This window comes from Camelina sativa, chromosome 15, assembly GCF_000633955.1.
Source record: "Camelina sativa cultivar DH55 chromosome 15, Cs, whole genome shotgun sequence".
Lineage (NCBI taxonomy): Eukaryota > Viridiplantae > Streptophyta > Magnoliopsida > Brassicales > Brassicaceae > Camelina > Camelina sativa.
The window spans coordinates 19,959,590-19,971,123 of record NC_025699.1 but is presented as its reverse complement, the minus strand read 5'-3'; positions in this window follow the sequence as shown (position 1 = coordinate 19,971,123).

Here is an 11,534-nt window from a genome sequence, read left to right as displayed (position 1 = left end):
TTGGCAAACCATGGAACTTATTAGCTTGAATCATGGTGATTAGACCACTCTTGATCTCATGTTGTTGTTGGCAACTGCAGGAGGAACTATGCCAGCTCTTTGGTTATGTGTATTTGGTGCATCTCCAGCACCAATGTTCCTTGGCCTTTGATCTTGATTATTTTGTTGCTCCATTAGCAACTGATTTTCTTGTTCTTGGAGGATTCTTGTTCTCTACTGTCTCAGGTCTCTTGGTAGTCGGTTGATGTGATCAAGGTACCTCTGAAGATTAAGTTCTATTGTTCCTTTGATCACTAACTCGGACAGGCACTCGGTCGAGCACTGGCTCGAGTTGAAGGTCGAACTGACTGAGACGAGTATTCCTTTTGAATTCGGGTTGTGGCTCGATCAGGTACTCGATCGTGCAGACGGTCGATTGGATGGTCGAGTTGGTACCTGAGACTCAAAACAACCAATCAGATGAAGAATCAAAATTAGTAGTGATCAAAGGAACAATAGAACTTAATCTTAGACTTATGTAGATCCTAAATGTCACAAACAAACACTCAAATGGCAACAGCACCAAATTGAACACAAGTACTTTTGTGTGGATGATGATATGAATGAAGATAGAGATGATGAGTGATGGAATGCAAGGTGTTTCAATTACCCTTATGTAGTTGTAGCATAAAGGATGTCAAACCATAATGAGTGTGATGCAAGCAATCAGGATGTGAACACTTATCTAAGTTAAGCCAAATATGATGAATGTTTTTAACTAGCAACCTAATGATAATGATAAAATGCAGAATGTAAAGCTACTAAGACAAGATACTAAATGCAAGGTAAACAATGTAAACAAAGCAGAGATGATACTAAACAAGAACAAGAATTAAACTAATGCAAGACAAGTAATGAAATAGGACTGAAGAGGAACGAATGCAATGAAACAGGAATGAAACTAGAATGAAACAGGAAATGAAGCAGGAAAGATGCATAACATAAACAAGAACATTGGATGGTGCTCGAGCAAGCACTCGATCTGATGCTCGATCGAGTACTAGGGTCGAGTGGGTTGAAAACTCAGAACAGAAACAAAGTCAACAATTAAAACAGAGCAAAACAAAAGCATATCAAACAGCAAGCGATTAACAGGATTTAAACAAAGAAATCAATAGACAAAGAAAGGTCCTAAGGATGGATTCATGGGCTGGACTTAAGTTATGGTTATCTAAACTGGTCAACAAACCTCAATCAAACATGAGCTATCTCTAGACAATGATCTTCGAATACTTGTTAATTCATTCTCATGACAATAACAATCAAGCTTAGATACTCCTAGACCTAGTTCTCACTAGCTAAGAACATATAAAAGCAGGCAATAAACAACCAGATCATCAATGTCAAAAATCATATTAAACATCTAATCTCTTAGCATGCTTCATGATAATCTCTAGTATTAGCCTTATCTAACAACTTAGACATTGGTGTGATGCTAAGAAGCTTAAGATCTATCCTTACCCTCTCAGTATAAGAATAGCATAGAGTGCATCTAACCTAGAAGAGATCTATAAACAAGCAAGCTTGACCAATCTAAACAACCATGACCCTTATCCAGCCTAATCCATCCTTAAGATCTCTACACACTACTCACACAAAATCCTAAACCCAGAAATCAATGAAACTTGCATGATTAGATAGATGAGATAGAGATCTACAATATTGAAGAAGAAATCAAACTCAAATTCTCAATACTTAGAAAGTTATGGAACCAACAAGTATCAAAGATTTCTTGAGACAATACAAAAGTGGCTAATGATCTAAGCAAAAAAAAAAACAAAAAGTAGATAATTCCCAAAAGGGTAAATACTAGGTCTAGATATTGTTTCTTTAAAAAGTGGCTCTCTTTGGTGGCTGCAGGGTACAAGGTTTTATATAAAAAATAGGGGAAGCCCTAAAATAGCTAGAAGACAAAATAGAGAGGCGGCTCGGTGAACTCGACTAGGTGCTCGGTCAAGTAACTTCTTCTTCTGATTCTTCCAGTCAGTCGAGTCCTTCTCTGCACACGGTCGAGTGTCTAGTCGAGTGCTGCGGTCGAGTGGACTTCCGGACCTTGCTTCTCTTCTGCTCTAGCTCCTTTATCTGCTTCACTTGATGGCTCAACTCTCCTTCAGCACTTCTCCATGCTCCTTGAGTCTCAAATCACCTGTTTATGCAAGAAACCATACAAATGCAATGCAATTCTACTCTAACGCACAAACAGTCCTAAACTACTCAATAATGGCTAAACTAGATAGTAAATCATGCAAAAGATGTAAATAAACTAAGGTAAAACAAGGAGAAATGTATAAACATCAATTGCCTTACTGAGTGTTTATAAAATACTCATGCATTGCAATTTGTGTTTGTGGTGCAGGTATAGGCAAAGTGTGATCATGGAATCGAAGAGGAGGATGTTCTAGGGACTCAATTGGTTGTTGTCTGGCATTGCTAGGTTGCTAGAGTTGGGTCATTAGAAACATTGCTAGGTTGATGGTTCTATGATTCCTGTTGTTTGGTTATTGGATATGCTTATGTTTTGAATATTAGCTATTTATTATTGGTTATTTATTGGATATTGATATTGAATATTTTCACTATTAATTGTGATTGTGGTTAGGTGGCTAGTGGATATGGAACCACTAGTTGTAGTTTATTTATTATTATTATTTTTATATTTATTATTTATTATTTTACTAAAAAAAAACGGGTCAGATCGTTTCACTTATGTTATTTTTTTAGATTTATTATTCACTATTCTTGATTAATAGTAATATACATGCTTAATGAATTATTTTTTGTTTATACATGTCAAAATCTAATTGAAAAAACACATATAATATAATTAGCGTACAATGGAAAATATATTAGTCTTGTCAATTTTTTTTTTAGTTTAGGAATTTTTTTTAGATATAAAAATATAAATTTAATGTTATTATCTTAATTAGCTGTTTGAAAAATAATAATCTTTATGTTATTATCTTAATTAGCTGTTTTAAAAAATAATAATTTTTTTTGACACATGTCAATATCTCATCAGTATACTTGACACGTGTCATGATCATGTTATTGGCTAACTTTGAAAACTCAACTATAATAAGATAGTAGTATTATATATATATATATATATATATATATATATATTAAAATATAGTTATGTATTTTTAGTTTTGCATCAATAGTACTTTTACTTTTTCCAAAATAAGATAGTTACATATATTTGTTATATTATGTAAAATTCGTTAACATTTTTTATTTAATTAAAAGTGTATGGTTTTTTTTTCCTTTTATTTTAGTGTTAGTGTTTGAAATATTTTTTTATTACAAGAGAGAATACCTCAGTAGACGCTAATTGAAATATTGGTTTTTTTTTTTTTTAATTACATTTGTTTCCCTCTTTGTTGTGATATGAATTATTTGTGATAGGTGTGCTTATCTTTTGTTTTTGTTGTCTTTTTTTGTGTGGGTATTTATATATATGGTGATCTGCCCGTTTGTTTGTGTTTTTTCTTTTTTGGGATCTTTGTGGTTTTTATTTAAGGAACTCTGTATTTTTTATTTTTTGTAGAATATTATATTTGTGTAAATAAAGATTTTGTGTATATTCAGTTTGCTTGTGGTCATATAGTTGTTTGTAATTACTGGGCATTTAATTGTGTCTGTTTTGATTTAGTTGTTTACTTGCGATCCTGTGTATATTCAGTGTGTTTGTATTTTTTGTGGTTTTTGATTTCAAATTTAAATTGATAATCGGAGGTTTTTTTAAAATTAAAAATTGAAGTGACAATCTATTGTTTATCACAGGTCGTGTATTGTTGGTTTTATGAATACTGTTTATTATTTTTCCAGCCTTTTTATTTGGTTGGTTGATTAAATTTATCTTTTTGTAGTTTGAATAAAATTGGGAAAAAACAAAGATTTTTGTTAACCCAGTTCAAGGTGGCAGCCACTACGTCTGTGGAGAGACTGACCTCTCAACATCCACTAAAATATGTTGGAAAACACCTCTGATGTTGTTTACACGTTAATGACTTGCCTACAGATTAGAAATACATCTATTTGTAATGAAGTTAGAGTAGGGGAAATCATATAATAAAACTTTGGGGAAACAGTTTAGGTGAGGCTGGCTTTCTCTGCATTCTCATCTCTTTCGCGTTTTGGAATTGAAGTAATGGCATATGGATATGTAGTTTTGTATCCTCTATTTAGTTGTATATCTAGTAGGTGTGTGTCCCCACAAGGAAAACAATACACTGGTATATGTACAGATTATATAAAGTGAAGTGTGAAAATATAAATATATCGAGTATAAGGATACTTTGGGTGTCCCCCATGTTAAAGATACTTTTAGGTTGTATTCTTTGATGATCTTCATTTACCTTGGTCTTGTATTGCTTGACATCGTTTCCTATCCTTTTGGTTTGGTCCTCCGTTTAGTTGATTTATCTGGTTGAGGTTTGTGTTTCATTTCACTAATTTTGCTATTTTATTAATTTGAGTATAAATATATTTTTGTAGAAAGGATACCTTTTTCTCTTTGTGATGCACCTTTTCTGTTGGTGGTGGGTGTTGTGGAAAGCAAATGTGTGTTGTTTTCTCTCTCGCATACGTTGTCCGTCAAAGCTATCTAAATAAACTAATAGAGTCTCCATTAAAACAAAGAGTAAAGAGAAGAAGTTCATACCAGATGGACCTTGTCGGTGGTTTTTAGCTGGGACCCTCTCGCTATCTTTCCTCTCTTCAGCTTTTGTGAATCGTTTCTTAAAAAAACTGTGCTCATTATAACTGTTGGCCAAAGCTGCGGAAGAGCTAAACATTTGAAGTCTCAATAAAGATATATTCTCGTTTTTTTGTAAAATAGAAGAAAAGAAGAGGAAGAGATCAATGACAACGTAGCTTACTTAGTAACTCAGAGATTCTTTTGGTTTTTTTTTGAGAAGTCGAAAAAATTATGTGGTCCATTAACCATTTACAGCCTATTACCAATTGGCTTAAACATGAGATAAAACGTTAAAAAATAAAACAGAGGATTTAGAGGTGTCACATGGTAGATAGATAGAGCTTCTTAGAGGGTGTAAGCCTATTTTATTATATTAGATAATTGTAACCATTGGTTAATAAACTCTAACTGTAATAACCATAAACTTCATCATGCTTAAGCAAGCATGGATCCTCTGTCGAAACTCATTATAGATAAAGGGCGACATGTGTCACAAGAGGTGCCAGAAGGCGAAAGAGCTCGGGAATAGGAAACGATAGAGCTTAAGAGGATCTGAAGTGCTCGGGGGATTGGCAAGCTCTCAAGAGTTTGGGAACATATGGTGAAAAAAGCATAGAGCTTGGAGATGGATCTTAGAGGAGAAAATCAGATATGTAATCATTGGTGACTAAATATAGTCACTATATGTAGTTCAAAAATCCATGTTTCCTTTTATTGGCCTGAGAGCAGAGTGGTATGGGATACCCAGAACTTGAAAGACTTTGCGTGTGAGAGTGGAGTGGTATGGTGTGAATTGTGAGCAATGAGTTCCATGATGTGAAAACCCTAGACTCCTGATAACAGGATTTTCACCCAGGGTATCAATTTCCTATGCAGTTGTAGTACGAAGGGTTATCAATCCAAATGGTTGTTATGCTAGCAGATAAGATATGATCAGAACAATACAAGTCATGGGGTTTTTCTAACAACCTAAAATAAGCAAAAGTAAATAAAATGAACAAGAATCACACGACTTAAGTACCCGATGCAAGCATTCGGATACAGGATCGGGTGGGATGATCGGATCAAGAAGACAAGGATGAACAGCTCAAAAGTATACACGAAGTTGGTGATCGAGTACCAGTTCGGGTAAGGGGTCAAGTTATAGATAAAAACTAAATAATCAAGATAAGAAGGCTCCTAAGGATGGGGTAATCGACTCACAAGTGCTCCTGATAAATTTGGGATGTCTTACATGCCTCAAGCAAATATTCCCTAGACAAAGAATCTCCTAACCTTGCTAAAACACTCTCGTGATAGAAAAAATCAACCTTATTCACTCCCCTACCCAACTCTCGTTGGAGAAACATGACTAAGCAGGCATTAAAATCATATTCATTATTGTCAATAAACTCCTTACACATCTAATCTCTTAGTCTAAGTGAGTAAATCTCTAGCATTGATTGATTCAAGCATTTTAACAACATCTCTCGATCGCAAAACACCCTAGATCTAATCTCAACCTCTCGGTCTGAAAATAGCATTAAAAACACCAATCTAGAAAGGAAATTCTATAAAATAAACATTCAAGCTAAGACATCCTAATCGATCAAGAACACTTACTTGTCTATCCATCTTTAGAAACCTTGGTTCACTACTCAAATCTCATGGCAAAAAGCATAAAAACACAAATGAATGAAAATTGTATTGTATTGAAAAAAAAATAAAAGTAATAGAGTACAGAATCAAAACTGAAAAGAATAGCAAAAAGAAATAAAATCGAATCCTAACAAAGTAGAAAAAGTGTTTGAATCGCTCTCTCTCTCTCTCTCTCTCTCTCTCTCTCTCTCTCTCTCTCTCTCTCTCTCTCTCTCTCTCTCTCTCTCTCTCTCTCTCTCTCTCTCTCTCTCTCTCTCTCTCTCTCTCTCTCTCTCTCTCTCTCTCTCTCTCTCTCTCTCTCTCTCTCTCTCTCTCTCTCTCTCTCTCTCTCTCTCTCTCTCTCTCTCTCTCTCTCTCTCTCTCTCTCTCTCTCTCTCTCTCTCTCTCTCTCTCTCTCTCTCTCTCTCTCTCTCTCTCTCTCTCTCTCTCTCTCTCTCTCTCTCTCTCTCTCTCTCTCTCTCTCTCTCTCTCTCTCTCTCTCTCTCTCTCTCTCTCTCTCTCTCTCTCTCTCTCTCTCTCTCTCTCAGAAGCTCTCGCTCTCTGGTTTGAGTGTCTGCGGCGTGCTAGGGCGAGAAGAAGAAGAGGGGGTTTATATATGGAAACCCATTTAACCTAGCTGCTCAATTCTGCCCGAGGGTCTGTTCGAGGCGGTGCATGAGGTTCAAGTCGGGTAGTTCCTTGGGTAAGTCTTTGGGTTATTCTTCCTGCTCTTAGATCCTCATTAATCGGGTTGAGGTTTGCACTGTTCTTCTTGCACGATCGCTCCTTCGGTTACATGCTCGGGTTTGACCTCATTCTTCCCCATTTTGGGCTCCAAAGCACCTGTTTTTATCCAAAATGCACAAATGCAACAATGCAGCACCCTAAATGGCCTAAATGCAAATTCCTACAGTTAAGGACATTTTTATATCTAATGCAAAATATGGACAAAAAAGGGTGTCTAAAACATGTAAATTAGAGAGTTATCAACTACTCTCTTTAAAACTTGATGCATCTTCTCTTTTCTACCCAGTTGCCTTTGTCCATCCCTTAGAGAAGAGAATGAGAATTGGGCTTTGTGAGATCAAGTGAGAGAGAAAGTAGAAGAGCTTAGCTTTTTCATGAGAGAAAATGGGGGAGAAGAGCTAGATTTTTGGTGTATGAAAGAGAGGAGATCGAGCTGTTGGTGTGAGGAGGAAGCCATCATTGACTAGTGTTGCTATTTTCTTGTCCAAAGACAATTCTTGTTTTGGGTTGAATGTGTGACCATGTAATTAAGATTGTTTGTTTTGATGTATGGAATGATTCCTTTGTGTTGGTGGCTTGTTTTGGTTTTGTGAATGTGCTTGTGTGTGCTTGTTCGTGGGGAGAACGAGGTGGTGGAAGATCTATTGTCGAGGGAGACGAGGAGCAAAAGTGGATTTTATTGCAGTTTAATCGACACCAGCACGAAAGCGAGGGTAGGTTTCGGTTGACACCATCAGCTAGCGATTGTGCAGATTTTTCCTAATTACTCATGGTTCGGTTGTTTTGTTTTTAATTTTTTCTTGTGTGTATAGCCCATAGATGGAAGGATCGCCTCACTAAGTAATTGTCAAAATACTTACACATATCTTTTATGTTGAAAGAAATGAAAATGTGCGATTTCTGACTATGGAATCATAGTGAGGAGATGAGGATGATCTAGGGTCTCGCTTTTTTGTTGTTCGTTTATGTTTCCAGCTTTATTTTTGAGATTTGTTGAAACTGGTGGTTGCATGTTGTCTATTTCGTTAGAGTTGTTGTTGTTGAAATTTGGATTATTTATGTTTAATATTGAATTTAGTTTTTTTTTTTGTTTTAATTTGTGTTGGTTTTGGCATGATTATAATTGGGAAATTAATTAATATTTATGAGAATATTAGATAACTAATTAAAAAAATAGGTGTGTTTCACATATTTTGAGAGATTGTCTGACTATGGCTGGCCTATGGCAGCGTATTATTCCGACAAGACAAAAGCATCAATTTTTTAACACCTCCTTTCTCGAATGGATGTATGGGAATTTGGGTGGGAAAAGGAGTTCAGCGTCATGTTCTTGGCGTATCCTTTTTGGAATGACACTTTGGTGGGGTTGGAAGTGGAGATGAGGTTAAGTTTTTGGTACGAGTGACAAATGTCGAGATACAGTACAGTTTGTTAAAGATCTAACCAGAGAAGTCTTGAAGGCTAACTTGGTGAAACGAGGTTCGAGGGTGAACCTCGTGCGAGTGGAAGGGATGGTATTATGGAGTCTCTTAGGGTTGGGGTGGATGAAACTTAACACGGATGAGGCATCACATGGAAACCTGGGACTGGCTACGATTGGGGGTGTGTTGTGGGATGCTTCTAGGGTTTGACGAGTAGGTTTTACACTAAACATAGGGATACGCTCGACATGGATGGCAGAACTATGGGGTGTCTTTTGTGGCCTATATATAGTCCAAATGAGGCGGGTAATACGGTTGGTTTTGAAAGTGGATTTGGAAACGATGGTGAATAAAATTTCTTATGGCAGAGATTAGTAATGTGTACTCGATGTTGTTCTTGATATAGTTATGCCATGACTTCATATCAAAAGACTGAAAAATCTGTATCTTTTACGTATATAGGAAAGCTATGTCTAGTCGGTGGATTAACAAACAATATTTTTTGTTTATATTTAGGTTTTCATTTGTTAGAATCGATTCCTAATTGTTTTGCTTCAATTTTGTCGAAAGATTCTAGAAGTGTAGTATGCTCCCAAACAGTTTGTATTTAATTTTTTCAACTAAAAGTAAATAAAAATTTATTGAATTTAAAAAGAAATAACCATGCAACATGTGTTGTTTGTAAACGATTTTCTTTTACATTAGCTCATATGAGTTGATTTTTTGTTGTAAAAAAAAATAATAATAAAAAATAACCATGCAAGAGAAGAAAAAGAAACAATTTTGCTTTGTTTGCAAATTCTCCAAAAGAAATTAAAAAATTTGTGGTTTAACGTTACTAATTAATGCATTACCAACATTCAAAATATTGACCGTTGACCAATATTTTCCCATGTACATAGATTTGGAAACTTTATAATAACTGACTGTATATTTAAAAAAAAAAAACAAATTTGGTAAGAAGTAGGTGCAGTTTTATGGAAATTCTAAATGAAAATCAGATTTGAATGAAATTACTTTAAGGTTGTGATTGGAAACCACTCAAAACGGATTTCAAAGCGTTTTATATGAAAACCGCTTTCCTTACACCAATCATAAGTTTTTTTATTATTTGCATTTTTCCAAAAAAAACAAAAACAAAAACGCACATGCGGTTTTAGCCTTTGATTTAAGCCTTGGACCGCTTTCCCAGAGAGACACACCATTTAACCAGCGGTTTTTCTGAAAAACGCCAATGTATAAATTTTTATAGTTTTATTATAATAATAAATAAAAAAAATTTTATCCACATTACACGGAAGCATCGGTAGACCGTCCGTCAATTCCCGACTCTGAATCGGAAACGAAATCAGAAGCGACCGGAATCGCATGGAAGCATGGCAGAATCGCGATTCTGAGAAAAGACAATCTGGAAGCTTAAAGGAATCGCAAGATTTCGATCTGGAAAAGTATGAGAAATGAATGGAAGCGTTATGACCAAAGCCACTTGTGAAGTTAACTGAATCTTTGTATGTTGCTTGTTCAATTTTGATTACACGAGATGAAATAGATGAATTTTGAGTTTAAATCCAAAAAAAAAAAGATAGAAATATTTTATCAAAAAGAAGAAGAACCATAGACGGCTACAAGCCTACAAGTAATAAAGGGAGAAGAAGAAGCACAATTAGGGTTTTTANACACGGAAGCATCGGTAGACCGTCCGTCAATTCCCGACTCTGAATCGGAAACGAAATCAGAAGCGACCGGAATCGCATGGAAGCATGGCAGAATCGCGATTCTGAGAAAAGACAATCTGGAAGCTTAAAGGAATCGCAAGATTTCGATCTGGAAAAGTATGAGAAATGAATGGAAGCGTTATGACCAAAGCCACTTGTGAAGTTAACTGAATCTTTGTATGTTGCTTGTTCAATTTTGATTACACGAGATGAAATAGATGAATTTTGAGTTTAAATCCAAAAAAAAAAGATAGAAATATTTTATCAAAAAGAAGAAAAACCATAGACGGCTACAAGCCTACAAGTAATAAAGGGAGAAGAAGAAGCACAATTAGGGTTTTTAACTTCTAAGAAACACGTGGCTTCTTTTATCATATTTTCATTTAGAAAAAAATAAGCAATATTTATATGGCAATAATAAACGTGTATACTGGTTATTTATTATTAAGGCTTTGTCATTGTATACGTGTATAACCAGTATTTACATGGCAATAACCAGTATTTATATGGCAATATATATCGTTTATTTGGTATGATAAAGCCTTAATAATTGAAAGAAAATGTTTATAAAAAGGAAAATAATATCGAAAGAAGATTTTCTTTATAAAAAAAATATTCATAACAACAAATTTTCTTAGTATATTTATTTTTTGTTTTAAGCTTATGTTGTTAAAAAAATTTGATAATCTTTTTCTTTAACAAAAATTTCGATTAAAAAATAATAAGTTTGTTGAATATTTTTTAACACAGTTTTTTTTAGTATCATTTTAGAATATATATAATTTACAAATAATCTCTATTTTAATTAACAAATTACAGAAATCAAAATTTTTATTTATAAATACAAAACAAATTAAAATATAGAATCATTAGTTATTAATAAAATAATATGAAATCCGCACTGCAAATTGTTTTTCACCAATCAAACTTTATTTTGTACCGCTTATTTTAGAGTAACCGCACTTATCCCGCAAATACATTTGTCCCGCACGTACCGCAGTTGAACCGTACCGCACTATCAAATTATTTGTCCCGCACTACAAAATCCGCAGTTACCATTCGAACCTAAAAAGAAAAAAGAAAAAAAATAGAGTTTTTTTTACATAAAGCATACAAAAATAATAAATTATTTTATAAACGTATTAACCGTTGAAGAAGGGAAGAAAAAGTCGTTGTCGTCAGGGTCGCTTGGCTTTGCGTTTTTGGCGGCTAGTCTCAAATCCATCGATTCCAACGGATCATTCATTTTCTCTCCTTCTCTCTCTACAATTATCTTCTTCCCCTTTTTTTTTTTTT